Here is a 19,393-nt window from a genome sequence, read left to right as displayed (position 1 = left end):
TAAATAAATAATAAAATAAAAATGAGGATATCTGTTCAAATGCCATGCTTCAATTCCGAAGACAGAATTTTCCCCTCTCCCCCCAAAGAAAAGAATGGACTGATATTTATTTAATTCCTTTCTCCCAAATCCTGAGTCATCTAAAGTAAACTACTCAAACCCCCTATTTCTCTGTATCTATCACATTAGAGAACCCAACACTGTGTACTTCATGGTATTTTTTTATTGTATAATTAGGAAGTAATAATTTTAAACAGTTTAGGAAATGCCAAGTCTGTATGCCAGACTAAACGTTATTGACCTAGAAACATATTTAGCAATTATAAATAGCTAGATACAATAGAGAATTATGCAAATCTTTATCATACTGCTAAAGGTCTTCAGATTTTAACCTACTTATTTTGATTAATTTTATTATCTCTATCTAACTGTGATAAACAGATAAAATAACATGCCCTTGAATCTTATACTGACACTAAGGTAATCCAAGAAATAAACAGTACAATAAATGCAAAGCACCTGTTTTAATAAAATAGACTTTCGTGTGATTTTAAAAAAGAATCTTGCTTCCTATGGCTCTTTGGGAATTGTTCTTATCATGAGAACATAAATTCTAATGTGTGCTAACAACAAATGCTGCTATAGTGCATTTCTTGAAATATATACAAATAAACATTTTAAAGGCATAGTAATAGTTTTAAGTGTGATTTTCAGGAAAAGCTAACACCTACTCTCTAACCATCAAAGAAAGAGAACTCCAGGGGAGCCAAAAGGAAATCCATTTTTCAGCCTCAAACAAGGGAGAAACCATCTGTGCTAAATCATAAAACAAATGCGCTGAGAGTTTATATCAATATACACATGGGAAGGAGGTTATTTACTCTGTGAAGGAAAAATCCTCGTTACATTTAATCATATGAATTTCATGAAAAAGTAGATTCCTAGACCATTTGTATGTTAAAAAAAATGCTTAAAATTTTCATCATAGAGAAATATACACAATCCAATGTCAACTAAACTCTTTAAATAGAGCCAAGCTCAGGAACCTCCTTATCACTATCCAATAATGTTCAAGATTTAAATTCTGAAAAGGAGCATGAGAAAAATGAGTTACTTGGGTATTAACATTTTTTTGTGTCAATTCTTTCTCTCCAGCCAGCTTTCATATTATTCTTTTTGCACATTAACTGATTCTGCCTGTGAACTCACAAAAGTCTGATACTAGATTAACTAAGGGAAAATACACAAAACACAAAAGTAAGAAGGTATTTGGAAGCTGTAATGGTTGTTTTTTAAACTAGGTTACTAATATAATTTTGTTCCAATAGGTAGGTTTGGGTATCTGAGCAATACTCAAGCGACAACAAAAATTCTATATTTGAATTCAGGACGATGCTGGTCTTGAACCCATCCAAAGGCATCTATGCCTGAAAATGATAAGGGGCCCTCATTATAACTCTCTCCAGCAGGAGGTCCAAGGACAGCTTTCCTACCAAGTCACAAATTGTATCTTGGTGAAATATGAACCATGTGCTAGAAAAGGAAAATAAGAGAAGGCTTCATGAAAAGGAATTGCAGTAGGATTGAAAGTATTTTGTTATAGCTTGAAGATAAAGAGAACGATTTTAAATTAATAAGCACTTACATTGAAGTTCTCACATTCACAGAAATTTTTGTAAGCAATATTTTAATCTATAGCGTTAGCTTAAATAGGAGTTGTGTTGCCTGGGTGAGGGCAAAAATGGGTCTCTGACTTTAAAAGATTATGAGGTTTAGCTAAAAGGAAGCACTTCCTAGAATTGAAACATTTCTCCATCAGTTTAATGAATAGCAAAATTTTTCTTGAAGTTTGACCCAACAATAGGAATAGCCTGTCTTGTATGAATAGGTTAAGAGAAAAAATGGAAAGAAAGAGGCACAAAAGAAAACTGTAAATTTTTGGAGTTTTTATTCAACATGGGCCAAATGTATTTCAAGAACTCTAATGGCCTGTGCCCTAAGAATCTGCATAAATGAATTCTATACCCCTGGTCTACAATGCACTCATCAAAATTTGTTACATGCTGAGATAAGTCTATAATATATATTCCCTCTTTGCATTTAAAAATTCATTCCATCAGAATAACTTTATATTTCTCTACTAGTTTTATGAATACTTTAATATTCATTTCCATTGTGTAAATGAAAAGCCAGCTTGTTATTTGGCTATATGCAAGATTCATAAAGTTTTATTTCTAAAATAACAGCACCTCTACACTTCCCTTCCTCATGCACTGTTGGCTTCAGTTGAATACCTGACATTCTCTCACATCTTGTTTATGATCTGCAGATGTGAACTTTCCATATCTACCTTGACAGCTGAAAAAGTTACACACACTATTCCAGGGAAATTTTCATTTTTCACTCAACACTCAAGTAGCAGTTACATATTGAATGTCTTCTGGGTGGGAGTTTCCTCTTATGCACCTTCTGTGCCAGCTGCAGAGGATACAGTGCTCAACATACTGACCCAATAGTTTCTGCCTTAAGAGTATATACTGTTGCCCTAGCTGGTTTGTTCAGTGGATAGAGCATTGGACTGTGGACTGGAAGGTCCTGAGTTCGATTCCAGTCAAGGACACGTGCTCAAGTTACAGGCTCAATCCCCAGTAGGGGGTGTGCAGGAGGCAGCCAATAAATGATACTCATTCATCACTGATGTTTCTATCTCTCTCTCCCGCTCCCTTCCTCTCTGAAATCAATAAAAATACTAGTATGTTTTTTTTAAAGAGTATATACTGTTGCCCTAGCTGGTTTGACTCAGTGGATAGAGCATCGGCCTGTGAACTGAAGGGTCCCGGGTTTGATTCCAATCAAGGGCACATGCCTGGGTTGCGGGCTTGATCCCCAGTACTGGCATGCAGGAGGCAGCCAATTAATGATTCTCTCTCATCATCGATGTTTCTCTTTCTCTCTCCCTCTCCTTTCCTCTCTGAAATAAAATATACACTGAGTGGCCAGATTATTATGATCTCTGAATGCATAATAATCTGGCCACTCGGTGTATTTACGTAGAAGGGAAAGCTTGCAAATCTTGATATGACAAGGAACCAGGAGATAGTGGCCCCCAGCCTCTGGCTAGTAAGTCCTCTGCTTCTTTCTAACTACCCACAATGCAGTTCTTATACATGGAAAAACCTTACTTTAAAATCCCAACTCTATGGTCAGTCTACAGTGAGTGGCCAGATTATTATGCGTTCAGAGATCATAATAATCTGGCCACTCAGTGTATATATATATATATATATATTTTTTTTTAAAGAGTATATACTGTTATGGGGGTGACCCCTCTGAGGGGGGTTGTAATGGAAGATAAGCCATTAGGAGAGCAAATGGAATCCAACTTGTCCACGGCAACTTGGACTGAGTTTCTGCTTTCTATCCCCCAAACACAAAATCACTTTCACTGCTCAATGAGACATCTGACTATTTGTTAAAAGAACAGATCAGGACAGTTATGAATACCTGTAAAATGACACCCTAGTTTTCAGGGGGCTTTCTTTATTATTTCATTTCATTGACATTTTACTTTTATACCGTTTTGGGTAACTTGCTAAAACTAACCTCTAACACTAAAATAAAATGATGCACATGCCTCGATTCCTTTCTCCTCATCAGAACAGACATCCATAATTGATCACAGCACTTGTTATAATGAATCTAGACGTGATCTTACAACCTGCTCAGACAACACTTCTAGCACTGTTATCAATTGGCTAGCTGAAGAAATGAAATCTCTTTACCGTATCTTACGGGAGAGTAAGGTCCTTGAGAACAGAGCTAACATTTTCTACATAGAGGTCAGCACATTGCTTTGCATGTAGCAGATATTCAAAACACAATAGAAATCCTAGGAGCATGGAACTTGGAGAAAGGCATGATCATTCATTTAATACAACTTCCTCCGGTTACAGAAGAACTTGGGCCCAGAGAGAATGATGATATGCGAAGAAATAGGCTTTGCTGATTTGTCTGTTTTCTATGCCCTTCCACACACATGGCTAACTCTTAACTTTCCAAGATTCTACTAATGTAGCCTTTCTTCTAGAAAGTCATCCCTCATTAGAAAGCAAAAAAATAGTAAATCATATTTGGTGCTTTGATAGCAATTTCCACAGACTTTGTTTTACCAACATCTTAGGATTTCAATAATACATAGGTGTTACATATTCCTTCAAACTATGAACTCCTTGAGTGATTTTTTCTTATTCATTTCTTCACTCCAAACATCTGGACCAACATGTGGCACATGGCAGATGCTCAATAAATATTTGTAAAAAGAATGAATAAATGAATGAATGAATATATAAGCCATTTTCAAATAGAAACAACTTTTATTTTAAAAGGATATTGTAAGTGCTTTGTAATTCAAGACTCACTTTCCCCAAAAAACAAACTTAAATAATGATATGTAGTAGCATACTGTATAACCAACCACAAGCCTGTAGCAATGTTTTGATACAGAGGAGGATGAGGCTTGGAAGGACTTACTGGAGAAAGTGATACCACCATTGAGTTTAATATTAAGGGAATTTTAAATGACTTCCTTTGTTTTTGGGGTATTTTAAGGATAGAGTTCTCCCTATCCTTAAAATAAATTACTTCAAGACTCTGTGAATTAAATGATGCTCTTCTTTTGGGAAAACCAAAGAAGAGCATCATTTAATTCAGAGTCTTAAAGTTCATAAACTCCAGGGAAATAATAAGAATGTATTTGCTTCCAAGAAGAGAACAATGGAAACCAACGGAGCTGGGAAGAATTAAGGAGCAAGGTTAGGGATGGAGGAGGGAAGGATGAGAAGCATGATGCAGGAATGCATCGGTGAATGAATCTATGATTCTGTCTACACATAAAAAAAATGCCTCCTTGATCCTAGAAGAATTACAGGGAAAGCTTTGAATGAAGCAAAACAAGAGAGACTTAGAATGTAGGATGGTCCTGGCATGGTGGAGAGCTCAGAATAAATAGGGATTTTACAAAGAGAAGAAGATAAACTTAAGAGCCAGGATGCTAAATTGAATCAGAAAATAAAGATTCTAATCATGTTAATATTTTCCCATTAATATAACATTAAATATTACTAAGTGCTTTCAGTTGTGCTATCATATTCCACAGAGAGGAATAGCTGATCAGAATTTATAAATGATTTTGCCCAGAGATGGCAAATGAATAAATGGTAGAATCCAGACAAAAATTTAGGTCTTCTGACACTACTTATTACCCTGCTTATTTCACATTGTTAGCTTATAAGAGATAATAGGAAAGGAGGGTGGTAAAAGAGGAGATAGTAGTATATTAGTAGAGATTACTTGGTCTAAATGTCTTTAGATTTCTCTCAAAAATATTCCTCAACTTCTACTTTCAGCCATAAAAAGTGTTTATGTCTGCTTAATATCCCCTGAAAATAATTACAGAGTTCCCCCATCCTTAAAATAAATCATCACTTAAAATATTTTTAAATTTTTCATGCATTAGAATGAAGAAAAATGAAAAGGGGATTTTCAATACTGGGATGTATGTATCAGATGACAATTTCTAAGTTTCCCTAACTAGGTTTCCAAAGTAGAAACTTTTCACATACAGTGACACACTGCAGGGTTTCTTGTTCTGTGATAATCCCACATCATTTATGGAAAATAAATCAGTGGACAGCTCCTCCACATACACGTTTCATGTTGACGTACTTTTGTATCCCATGGTTCAAAAGTGAGCTTGTATCTGTCCTCCTCAGACAGACAAAAGATACCATGAGTAAAAAATAAGATGAAAGGAACAGGAAGACATGGAAAGAAAAATTGAATGATGGGGTTGGAATAGGACTCCCTGCTATCTTTTATCCTTAATTGGTTGAGGATTTCCAGTGGCCTGCCTGGGTCTGAGGGAAACTAGACTGACAGTGATTTAACCTATTAATCCATGCCTTAGAATAAGCTCCAAGTTAAATAGCTAAACTTAGGAAAAGTTAGATGCCAAGAAAATAGAGATGGGAATGAAGGCAGGGGCATTTTGCACAAATATAAAATCTAAGAGCAGCAGGCTAGATGGTAATAAAAAAGAGGCATCGGTTATCAAAATGTACCCTGGATATTCCTGTGAGTTAAATTCAGACCAGGCTGCTGTACAGTTTAGGAGAGGGGAGTATTTTGAGAGCAGTATTTCCAAATGGAATGATCTGCATCAAGTTTTACACGTTTCCTCACATCACAATAACTTCTTAATTGACAATGACAAACATGACTAAAATACTTAATGTAAGAACAACACATATTTATAGTGGAAAAATTTTTATGAAACTATTTCAAATAGCTTTGGCAGAATCCCAGTGGTTTTGAGTTGTCAGAAATTACAAGATGGCAGAGCACATTCTTTTGCGTCATTGCATGCCTGGAAAAGAATATAGGTTCTCAGTGTTGGCTAAGCACTTGGTTCAAACCATGGTTGCATCCTAGTTGAAAGCGTGGCTTTCGAGTCAGACTCGGGTGTAAATCTGACTCTACTTTTTCATTGGCTGTGCAACCCTGACGAAGTTAACCCTCCAGGAAACTCCCTGTCATTGTTTCTGAAAGGCGGAATAATATCCCCTTTCCAGATTTGTCGAACACATTAAAAGAGAATGCATCCAAAATACTTAGCAAGACATCTCTATTTAAACTCAGCAAAGACCTCCAGGACCTGCAGAAGGTTCTCCAGGGCCTCCCCCTCTGCTCACACATCCCACTTCCACGCTCAGTCAGTAAGCGTGGGCCAGATGCAGCTTCTCTCTGGACTCTGAACACACTGAGCCCAGACTCTGACCCTGTGCCCTCTGTGTGTTGTGTCTGGAAAGTTTTCCTCTAGGTCTTTGCATAGCTGGCTCTTCCCCCTCATTCAGGTCTCACATGGAATTTTTTAAAAATATATTTTATTGATTTTTTTACAGAGAGGAAGAGAGAGGGATAGAGAGTTAGAAACATCGATCAGCTGCCTCCTGCACACCTCCTACTGGGGATGTGCCCACAACCAAGGTACATGCCCTTGACTGGAATCGAATCTGGGACCTTTCAGTCCACAGGCCAACGCTCTATCCACTGAGCCAAACCGGTTAGGGCTCACATGGAATTTTATCTCAAGAGGTAGTCTTTCTGTCATCATGCTACTTAGAAGATCTCCCTTCCTCTGTTGTTCATGGGATCTGACTCCCCTTGTTTGTTCCATTGCACTAATCACTATCTCTATTGTTATTTACATATCTGTTTACATTTCTTTTGTCCATCATGCCATACACAAATGGATGCCCCATACAGATAGGAACCTCATCTGTCTTGACTAATATTGTAGCACATTTGCAGAGAATGGCTTCATGCTCACCAAACATATTTTCTCTTTTCCAGGAATGATGGCCACATTTCCCAGCTTTCCTTGCAACCAGCATGACCACATGGCTGAGTCCCAGCAAATGGAATGTGTGGCCATGACATATGTCGCTTCAAGGCCAGACCCACAAAGCCCTCCCAGTTTTGGTTTTCTGTTTTCTTCTCCCTTCTTTGCAGGTTGAATGAGGAGGGTTCTGGGGTTGACTCCAAGGCTCTAGGGCAGCCGTGGGCAAACTACGGCCCGCGGGCCAGATTCAGCTGTTCTATCCGGTTCTCTTGCTCTCCCCTCTGCTCCTTTACTTTGAATTTATATTAGTTCACACAAACACTCCATTCATGCTTTTGTTCCGGCCTTCCGGTCCAGTTTAAGAACCCATTGTGGCCCTCGAGTCAAAAAGTTTGCCCACCCCTGCTCTAGGGGATTGCAAAGTTGGGGGGCGGGTGCGAATAGAACCTTAGTCATGCTGTGGAAAACATTCACAAGTTTTTTTATTGTCAGCCTCTGATATTTGGAAATTTGGTAAGGCAACCAGCCATATGAATAGCTGAACAAACATACTGAAGGCACATAATAGGTGCTATGAGCTGAATGTCTGTGTCCTCTCAAAATTCATATGTTGAATCCATGTCCCCATGGTATTTGAAGAAGGGATTTAGGAACTTAGAAAGTAATTAGATCATGAGGGTGGGACCCTCATGGTGGGATACATCGCCCAAGGACAATAGTTTCCTTCTTTCTCTCTCTCTCTCTCTCTCTCTCTCTCTCTCTCTCTCTCTCTCTCTCTCTCTCCCTCAGCAGGCAATGAAGAAAGGCCATATGAGACACAGAAGTTGGCCATCAGTTACAGAAAGAGGGCTCTCATCAAATATATCCAATAGGACTGTGCTGGCACCCTGATCTCAGACTTTCAGCCTCCAGAACTGTGAGAAATAAATGTCTGTTGATTAAACTACTCGGTCTACGGCAGTGGTCGGCAAACTCATTAGTCAACAGAGCCAAATATCAACAGTACAATGACTGAAATTTCTTTTAAGAGCCAAATTTTTTAAACTTAAACTTCTTCTAACGCCACTTCTTCAAAATAGACTCGCCCAGGCCATGGTATTTTGTGGAAGAGCCACACTCAAGGGGCCAAAGAGCCGCATGTGGCTCGCGAGCTACAGTTTGCCAACCATGGGTCTATGGTACTTTGTTACATCAACCTAAGATGGGCTAAGACAGTAGGTATTTAATAAATATATGACAAATAGTGGCTAAATAAGCAAAGTAATTAAATTATGGTCATATGTGCCATATGGTATCACATTCTGTCCCTAAACCATATTGTCCCAAAGTGGATCAGAGCAGAAATCACTCTGTGGTGATAAATTCCACTCAGGGGTGGGGAGCCTTTTTTCTCTCAAGGGCCATTTAGTTATTTATAACATTTTTCTCGGGCCATTCAAAACTAGCAACTTAAAAATGAGCCTGCTATACTTGGTCAAACTTTTAATGAACTCACCCCTAATGCCGTGGCAGGGACAGACCAAATGATTTCGAGGGCCTCCTATGCCTCGCGGGCTGGACTTCCCCACGCCTGATCTAGATGATGCTTGAAGATCTCCAAGGTGTACACAATGTAAGGGGTTGAGGAAATTACCCTTCCTGGGTTTAGAAGTTTAGTGACTATTAACATAAAAAAGAAAATCAAAGAGATTTTGGTGTACCGTGTTACTAATTCCCTGCACTGACATTTGCTGTTTGGGATCATAAAGAGAATATGAAGGACTCATAAAAACCTAAATGAATTGTGTCATAAATGTTAACTGCCGCTGATAGCAGAGTTGAACACCACTCCACGGCAATGCTGCTACAGGGTAAATCTCTGCCATGAGATCTGAGAGTAAAAGCAAAGCCAATGTCAAGTCCAAATGCGTACCAATAAATACGTATGCCCCCCAACGGATGATACATTTTTATTCATGTCTGTCAGTAAAAATCTTTGCCAACAAAAAGTTATATGTATTTAACAAGACAGAGCTCCCTATCTTGAAAAGACTGCTTCAGAAAATATTCCTGCATTTTACTCATTAAATCCAAAAGTGAACATTATTAGCCTTCAATCTTTTATCTTCCATAATGAGCCAGATGTCCAACTCTGGGGCCATGAGAAGTCCATCACTCTTACTCTAAGGGTTTGATAACAAATGCATTTGGGAGACTTCACAAATTCATCATCACTATTTAAGAAGTAGAAGGTTGTGAGCGTCAGGTCGTTATTATTAGATATGCAAACAATCGATCAAGGTAAACAGTTGGTTAAACTTTTAGAAAATGTTTTATAGGAGTAGACTTGTTGAGTCAGGTGCCATCCTTATTTCTCATCCTTTTCTGCAGATGCCTTTAAGAACTTTAATTATTTGTGGTTCATATGAACTCAAAGAATTCTAGTAATTGCTATCATCGGAGTGTTCGCCTCTGCCAGATAAGCACAGGCATCCAGGCCATTCAGACTTGGTGAATTGGTCCACAATCCCCGTCCTGAGTGGCTGCCAAGGAGACTGGCACTGGAGCCCCTCAGATGTGATCGTTAAGCTTTAGAGTGGTAATCCTTTTGCATGTGCCACTGCAGAATTGGAGAAAGGCAAGTACAGAGGCTTTAATTTTTGAGAAATAATTTACAAATATATGAAGGTACAAATCATATTTGCAAATACTTGTATCTCTATCACCCAGCTTTAAAAATAGAACGTTGCCAGGAGAGTTGAGGTACCCATGCACCCTCATAAATACTCCTTTGTATTCTGATTTTTGTAATTTCCCTGTGTTTTATTTGTGCTTTTATTCCATTTTGTCATTAACATAAAATATTTTCACGAAAAGCTTATAACAGGGATTAGAATGCCAAATATCTAAGACCTGCTAAAAGAACTTTTGCAGTAATAAATTAATAAGCACTTTGTTGTGCTTAATTTATATCTGTGGGCTTAAAAATATTTAACATGTAACGGGTCAGACAAGATAACATTGCTAAATATGCTTGAAAAATCTCTTCTTATTTTACAAAATCAAAAAACTAAAAGATCTCAGGCAGCAAACGCAGACAAATCAATTTGTTTTTAGCATGGTTAGGTTTGTGATTTTAGAGGTTAAGTCCAAATATCCACAAAAATACCAATTTGCAGGTGATGTGAATATAATTCTATTGCTTTTATGATGAAATTACAATGCAGTGGAAGGGCAAACATCACCGGTTACACTGCTTTATGTTATCATTCTACTTTTATTCAGGGAAGGAGCCAAGTTCTTACAAGATTATAAATGGTTGATTAAATGAAAAGATGGTTGGCCTCTCCAGTGATGAGAGAAATGCAAATTAAAACAATAGCTTACCATTTTCACCCATTCACAAAAGTGTAATGGACTGATAGTATTCAACATAGGCAAGCCTGTGGTCATGCATCCTCTCCTGGCCCTAGGAAGGAGTTGCATTAAAGGGGAATATGGGAGCATCAAAGTATTGTAAGGTTCTGTTTCTGAAGGGTTTACAGGTTCTGTTGGGTTTAGAGGTTCCATTGACTTTAGAGGATCACATTTTATTATATTTTTGTTGTTATATTTCTCTGTTATTAGTTTTTAAATGCACACCTAGATGATGAGCTATTAAAGAAGAAAAAGCATCCACAACCCAAAAGTATCTGAAAGATAAATAGCTATCTTCATGATTAGGGAAGGAGGATGGTGGAATTTTCACTTTCACTTTAACATATAATCAAAAAGTTTGAATGTTTCTCCCAAGAGAACCTGTGCTAATTTTGTAATTGAAAAGACCCAGCCTTAATGGGTCTTCACAGAAGAACAATTAGGGAACAGCTCCAATGAGCTGAGCTGATACTCCTGATGCCATCCAAGTTCACTGAAAAGCTGGGCCTTACGAGACTGCAGTGAAAGTCCCTTCATAAAAGCAATTGATAGCATTTATCTTCCCTAAAAGCGTGAGGGGGGCTAATCAGAAGCATTTTTGTTTTTAAGCTTAATTTCTTTTTCTTTTCCAAAGGGATTCACTATTATGGAAGCATAAAGTCTCAGCTTAACAATTTATGTTTAGGAGTCTTCATTCACAAAAAGAACAGATAGCAGACATATCAGTAACTTAGGTCAGTCCTAGCATAACCTTTCCATCTTATGTGACTTTTTGTAACAATGATGCCAATTTCCTTATCATCTTTAAATTCTTCCCATGTATCAGAGTCCTTGTTATTAGGAGAGTTAAACCTCACCCCAATGGTCATAATTAAACTGTGCAAGGCACCATGCTATCAACTAAAGTCTTTGGAAATAGTTTATTTTTATAAGGTAACTAGAGGCCCAGTGCACGACAGTTTGTGCACTTGGGGGTCGGGTGTTCCCTCAGCCCAGCCTGCGCCCTCTCACAGTCCGAGGCCCCGCCATCGATCACCCTGCAGAGGGAGGCCCCACCCACCCACCACAGGCTGCCAGCCAGGTAGCCTGGGCCTCCCTTTTTGGGAGCGATTGCGGAGTCCCCCCGCATTGATCACCCTGCTGGCCGGTGGCCTGGGCCTCCCTCTGCAAGTCGATCATGGGGCGATGGCGGGTGACCAATCTCATCGTACCCACCTTCGCTGGCCTGGTACTAGTGCTTGTCATAGCGTGATGGTGTGGACAGTGGTTCTGCTGTTCGGCCCTTCGGTCTATTTGCATATTACGCTTTTATTATTATAGATATGTTAGTGATAATTTTTAAAGGTACTATCTTATGTGACGCTCTAGTGCATGTAATCAATCATAATGTTATTTTTAAAAAAATTATCAAGGAAGGGGATGTTTTAAAAAGTCACACCTACAAAACTGAGAGCTGTTGGAGTTAGGTCTGAGCAGCATGAAATCCTGCCCAGAATTCCAACAGTGTCTTATGAAATCCAAGCTTGTCATAGGAGGTATGGATCAATCCTTGAGGGATGGCTGACTCCATTCCCCAGAACATCTGTTTTGAATACCCAGGATGAAGCAGCACCAAGACCTTCCATTTGAGATGGGGTACAGAGTTATTAGAAGAAAGGAACAGCCAAGGGAAAGTGACTCTCATAGCTGGGAAATGAGCTAAGGGTATAAAATGCACCAGATGAAATCGTAGCTTTTCAAATCACATGGGAAAAATAAAGATCAGGAGGAAGAAGCAGAATGAGATTCTCACTTTTTTCCTGAAAACATTGCCTTTGGGGAGAAAACTACATGGAAAAGAAAAGATTTCAGGTCTCACTAGAAATGACCAACTCTGGGCAAAGTTATAATGCCTTCTTGGTCTTGGTCTACTAAAGCACAATATTCAATAGCAACTTAAGGGGAAAGGTTGAAATTTCCAGGCAGATACAGATAAGTCTTCGTGTGCCTGAAGAGTTCTCAATAATTCAAATGCTGGGTCCCAGGGTCTTAAAGAGAATGCCATCCAAATAATGCAATCTGGGAGTCTGGGAGCCTGGGAGCCTTCTCTCATAAGCCAAATTGAAATTGATTTCTTTCCTATTGGAGTATAACGTCTATCCATTAAGTGATTTATAAGAGGTAAGCCTGTGTTAAACAGCTTTACATATATTATCTCATTAAATTCTCACAATGACCTCAGGAAGTAGCTTATAATTTTCCTATTTTATAAAGGAGGAAGTGGGCTCTGACAGGTTCAATACTTTTGCCCTAGGTCAGTGGTCGGCAAACTGTGGCTCCCGAACCACATGCGGCTCTTTGGCTCCTTGAGTGTGGCTCTTCCACAAAATACCACGGCCTGGGTGAGTCTATTTTGAAGAAGTTTAAGTTTAAAAAATTTGGCTCTCAAAAGAAATTTCAACTGTTGTACTGTTGATATTTGGCTCTGCTGACTGAGTTTGCCGACCACTGCCCTAGGTCATCCAGCTTCTAAGTGATACAGCTGGGATATGAAGCCAAGTCCCATTGTCCAAATGCTCAGTCCTTACAAGTCTGCAGCGTTCTCAACCTACAGGTTTCAAGCTTCTACATTTAGTATTTAAGAACCACTGCTTTAAAGCCTTATTACCACTCAGCTGGTGAATCTCTGTGGTTGAGTGTCAACCCATGAACCAAGAGGTCATTGGTTCGTTTCTTGGTCAGGGCACATACTCAGATTGTGGGCTTGATCTTCAGTGGGGGGCATGTAGGAGACAGCCAATTGATGTCTCTCTATCACTGATGTTTCTATCCCTCTCCCTTCCCCTCTCTCTAAAATAAAAAAAAAAACACATATTTTTTTAAAAAAATAAAATCTTGCTATCATTATCTACTATAGGTCTGTTTCCTCAGATCTCTTGTATATCAGCTTTTAAGCAACTTGGAAATATGGACACTTTATATTATCCTCCATTCTCTTCCTCTTCTACCCTACTTTCCTATCATAGACCCTACCCACCACAATGTCCAGCTTACAAGATGTATTAAATGTTTGCTGAATGAATATATGCCCTTGTTCAAAGTTTAAGAGAGTTGAGGGATCATACCTGGGACTCAGCTCCTCTGGGTAGTCTATAAGAATACTAGACAACCAAAAAATTATAGTTAAGATGCAAGCACACTTTAGTGAAACAAGCCTTAGTCCCTGAAAAATTATGCAAATAAAGGAGAGAATTCTAGGACAATAAGACCAAGAGTATTTCTTCTCCTTGAGCCATGTACAAATGAGAGACAAACCAGCCACACAGGGAAGTAGAAGCATCACAGCTGATCCCATCCTGGTTTTATAGTACTGTAATAAAAACAGGAATTGGCATTTAGTGTGTGATTTGTAAAACTGTGTTCCAAGGAGACTTACTCCTCTAGGGAGATGCCTCAAGGCATGCTGGGGGAAGCAAAATCACATAGGTCTGGGTTCCCATGGCAGACACTGTTGGTTGTTTTCCCAACAGGCATGTCCCTTTTTCTATCCTAAGAGAACCCCGAATTTCAATATGACTAGCCCCAGGGAATAACTTATTGTTAGTTTAAACCAGTGCTTTGCAAATGTTCATGTGCATACAAATAAACAAGGGATCTTGATAAAATGCAGACTCATGTTTAGTATGTCTAGACTGAAGTATTTCTAACAAGCTCCCAGGTGATGCTGATATTATTAGTCCACAGATCACACTTTCAGTCCTAGGTTCTAAACCAGTGATTCTCAAATATGATTGTAGGGAAGAATCACAGGGGTGGCTCATGCTTTCATTGGTTAAGCTTGGGATCAGTTATATATAAAATAAAAAGATCCAAAGTGATTTAAATGTGCCTGGTTTCCAGCAATATTGGAAGGTCTATATTCTTTTGCCTCTTATTAACACGTTAAGCGCCCAGTCAGTCACCGGTGACTGACACTATACTTTCCATCGGGAAGACAAACAGGCTGGGTGCTTAACGTGTTAAAGTTGACTAGGAAAATCAGTTCTGGTCAATGAGATATAAGTGGAAGTCAACCAAAGGAATTCTGAGGAACATTCTCTTTCTTGATAAGACAGTAGTGCAAATGAAAGTCCCTGCTCTCTTCCTTTTTAAGGACTATTATAGGTAAATGAACTGTTTGGGGTTGTGGGCTTCATCTTGTGCTAAGTAAGGGAAAGTGACATCACAAAACATTGAGAGGATGGTGAGAGGAAATACAGAAAGAGCCTCTCTCTTTGGTGATGCTAATTAACTGCTACATCAAACCTAGAAACATCTGCTGTTTCAGTTACTGTTGCTGAGTAACAAGCTATCCCAGGCTTAGTGACTTAAAACCACAGCCATTTTATCATGCTCACAGTTCTGAGGGTCAGGAATTTAGTCAAGACACAGTGGGAATGATTTGTCTCTGCCCTCTTCTGTCTGGGGCTTTCGATGTGAGGATCCAAATACCTGGAAGTGGCTCAAACAGCTAGAGAATGAAGTCATCTGATGGTCTCTTCACTCACATATCAGACATGTGGGCTGAGAAGACAAAAACTGGGCTCAGATGAGATTGACCAGAGAGCACCTCCACATGGCCTCTCCATGTGGCTTGGGTTTCCTCACAGAATGGTGACTTGTTCAGAAAGAAAGTGTCCTGAGAGAGAGAACATTCAGAAACCCAGCTTTTCAAGAGAGCTTCTGACCTTGACCTGGAAATCACACCGTATCACTTGGGCCACATTCTATAATCACAAAGGCTAGCCTAATTTAAGAAGAGGGCATTTAGACATCACATCTTGGTGGGAGAACAGCAATGTCCCACTGCAGGAAAGCATGTGGGATGGGTACTATTATTGCAGCCATATTGGCAAACATAAATATCTACCTCTATGTCCAGACTTTTTATTAAGATAATTACTAGACATCCATGTTTTTGAAGCCACTGTCAGTTAGATATTCTGTTTCTGTAGCCAAAGAATTCTAACCAATAGAGTTCCTTACTCCAACTTCAATGAATATAAGCATTTTATCACATTATTTGTATATTTTAGACTAGTAGGAGATCTGTGGGTGACAGGGGAGTGATAGCATTAGACATGCTGCAACACGAAAGAGATAGGGATGTGTAATGTCTTGGCCTTTTGAGCAGTTGGGCAAGGTCTGGGGCAACCAGGGTCCTGAGCAATGAGCAGTCTCCATGAGGTGGGAAAAAAAAAAGTTTAGGAAAAATTACCATTGAGTAGCAGTCTTCAAACTCTGTTCACATGTTCTTTGAAGAGTTTTGAAAAATTACAGACACTCTTTCTCATTTTTAAGCTACCTAAAATTTTCATTATGAGTTTAACGAATTGCTACACTACTCTTGTCCCTCACACACACACACACACACACACACACACACACACACACACACACACACACAGCAGCTGGGAAAGACTGGAAACCCCATTGGTTTATGGTGCCCGATTAATCATTATATGAAGCGTTTCTTTGTTGGTATCTCCCTGGCGAGGTTTTTACACCCTGAGGCAATAGACCAAAGTAAAATTTATAAGCAAGGGATACGCTTTCTCTTGAAAAGGAGTGTGGCAGAGATACCCTATAATATATCTTCCAAACACGAACATTTTTTAGAATAAAAGGGGACACTATTAATAAGTGCTCTAGGAAATAAACATAAACCATAGAAATGGAGATAATATGGTGACTTTAGCTACTGGAATACTAGTAAGTTATCAGACTAATCCATTTATAAAAGAGAATTCATGGAAGCTGAAGATCTGGTTATTACTTCATTTTCAGTACTCCTTGAAAAGTTTTCAATAGCCCCTAGGAGTTTGTGCAGACCTATAATTAAGCTAATGTTTAGCCATACCAGTTGTTTCAAATATTAAAACATTTTCACACAGGTTAGTATACAGAATAACAGTAGTTAATCCAACCCTCTCTGGTTTGGTCCTGGGCAACCTGCAGCTGTACGCACAGCTGCTGTACACATAAGGAACTGTTTGACATTGAAATTGGGACTCAAAAGAACTGTTGGCCCAGAAGGAAACTCACTACAGACTGATTCATTTGCCTCTCAGCATAACCATTATTGCTTGTCTCATTTTCGGTTCTTATAAGTGTATTTCTAGTATCACATGATCTCACTCATCTAGGGGAAATAATGAACAACATAAACTGATGAACAAAAACAGACCCGGAGACAGGGAAGCATCGATCAGACTGTCAAACCTCAGAGGGAAGGTAGGGGAGGGTGGGAGTAAGGGGGAGAGATCAACCAAAGGACTTGTATGCATGCATATAAGACTAACCAGTGGTCACGGACAACAGGGGGGTGGGAGCACGCGTGGGGAGGGGTTTGGGATGGGAATGGGGGGATGAGGACAAATATGTGATACCTTAATCAATAAAGAAATTAATTTAAAAAATAGTTGGGATAACCATTAAAATAATCAATAATCTAAATGTCAGCATTTGTGCTTCATTTCAGAAACCACAAACAAGCAAAGTGTGACTCTATGACATCTTTGTGGCGTGAACATTGGAGCACAGAGCTAGGATTCTGTTGCAGAGGACTTGCTAATTATTTTCAAAGTTAGTGGGTAGCCTTGAAGCATAAAAGTCCTTATTTAGGAGAAAGGAGAGGTGCAACCTATCACAACCCCTTCTATAAACCTCCAAAAATATGCTTGTCCCTGCCCATGGGGAGGAGTAGGGTCTGGGCTTAGGAAGCAGCTAGTAAGTTACTGGGTCCCATGGATATAGACAGTTGCCATGGACACAGACAGCACATGCCTTCATTGTGAGACAATGTCCCCTCTGATAGCTTTGTGAACCCTTGTTTTATGACAACTTAACTCCCGATGGAAGGCAGCTGTCCCTGTGCTTTGCAAACTGTGTTTCTAGAGAGGGACTCTCCTGGAAATCTGTTCAGGGACTAAAAGAGGAAGTCCTCTAGAAAGATGGTGCATCCCCTCTTTCCCTTGCAGATTTATTTCTACCTGGCTGGGTATCTCAGTTGGTTAGAGTGTTATCCTGATACTCCAAGATTGTGGGTTTGATCCTCGGTCAAGGCACATACAAAAATCAACCAATGAATGCATAAACAAGTGGAACAACAAATCACTGTTTCTTTTTCTTCTCTCTCTCTAAAAATCAATCAATGGGAAGAGAGTGAGAGAGAGAGACAGAGAGGATGAGGGAGAGGGAGAAGGAGAGGGAGGGAGGGAGAGACAGAGAGAGAGAGAGAGAGAGAGGGAATCTAGCACCAGGCTGCCCACTCTTCCTCCCCTACCTGCTTCCTCTTCTCTTGAAGGAGAGATAGGGCCTTGGCAAAAGCCTCCACTACCTCTAGGCAGCATCAACCTCTGTGCATACTCCCATTACTTTTTATATTCTTTATCTCTTCTCTTCTTGTATTATTTTTATTTTTAAAATCTCTTCTCTTCTTTAGCCATTTCGATTTTGTCTTCAGTATGAACTGGGCTCTACCTGGTCACTGCCTGTGGTTGGCACAAGCTTCTCCCAGTGAGCATCTGTGGGGCAAGAGACATATTGTGCTTCCTCATCAGAGAAAGAGCAAATAATACACAGGGTCCTGGCCTCAGCAGTGAGGCCATAATCAGGGATGAGATAATCCCCATCAACTGTTCATCCTTCCCCACTTCCCCTCTCCCTCAGTCCATCTCTCCAGGGTCACTCAAATGATAACATCATGCAGGTCTCTGAAGAAAAAGGGCACAAGTGAGAAGGTATAGGGAGAGCAGAGCTATTGGGCAGTCCAATGAACCCCATTCTTTTAGGATTAACTCGATCCCCAGTCACTAAATGACTATCAATTCATAGGAAGTTGTGGAGATTTAATGTAGTTCCCCGTGTCAAGTCATGAAACTAGCAAGGTTATCGTTTAGCTGCTGATGAAAGTATAAAATGAAAGATCAAAACCAGTGCACTAGTCAATATAGTATTTGGAAATTATTAGAATGGTTTCGTGAGTGAAATGTGTTATAAAAAATACGATTAGGTAAGGAATTTACATGATATTAACTTCCTTAAACGATAAAAAAGTATGGTATATTTAATATTTGACTTATATTATCAGTTATATTACTGTAGTACTTGAATATTACTTTTTGCCATTTTATACCCCTGTAGAGGGCTGCCTGGGAAGGCACATGGGCATTTCTTTAAATTGTTGTCAGCTGAGCCAGAGGCAACTGGCAGAGCCGCGTCTCAGTTACGCCCTCCCCAAGAAGGCGGCGGGGGGGGGGGGGGGGGGGGGGGGGGGAGGGGGGGGCGTTATCAGTACTGACTTTTTACCTTTTATACCTTTGTCCAGGTGCCAGGGAGCGGGCTTTGATATGTAAATCCAGGCAAGCACCAGGAATACTAAGGCCTACTCAAGAATGCAAATAAGCTCCTTTGATCCTAAGTTTTGGTGATACTTCCTGGTATTTGGGGGTATAAAATAAATGTGCTGCGTGGGCTCGGGGTCCCTGCCTCTCCATCAGAGAGGTTGGCGTCCCACCTGGCTCCCAGCTTTGCTTCTATTTCTGCCTCTTGTCTCTTTCTTTCTTTTATTTCTTAATC

At 39.6% G+C, this 19,393-nt stretch overlaps 1 protein-coding gene across 3 annotated transcripts in view; it reads right to left on the bottom strand.

Annotated features, from left to right (window-relative positions):
* The window catches only part of RBMS3 (RNA binding motif single stranded interacting protein 3), a gene marked incomplete at its 3' end in the record, with an annotated part of 1,264,947 nt that overhangs the window by 718,258 nt on the left and 527,296 nt on the right, over positions 1-19,393 (bottom strand). The window lies entirely within an intron of this gene.

Source organism: Plecotus auritus (genome assembly GCF_963455305.1).
Source record: "Plecotus auritus genome assembly, chromosome: 6".
Taxonomy (NCBI): domain Eukaryota; kingdom Metazoa; phylum Chordata; class Mammalia; order Chiroptera; family Vespertilionidae; genus Plecotus; species Plecotus auritus.
This window is presented reverse-complemented; position numbering and strand designations above follow the sequence as displayed.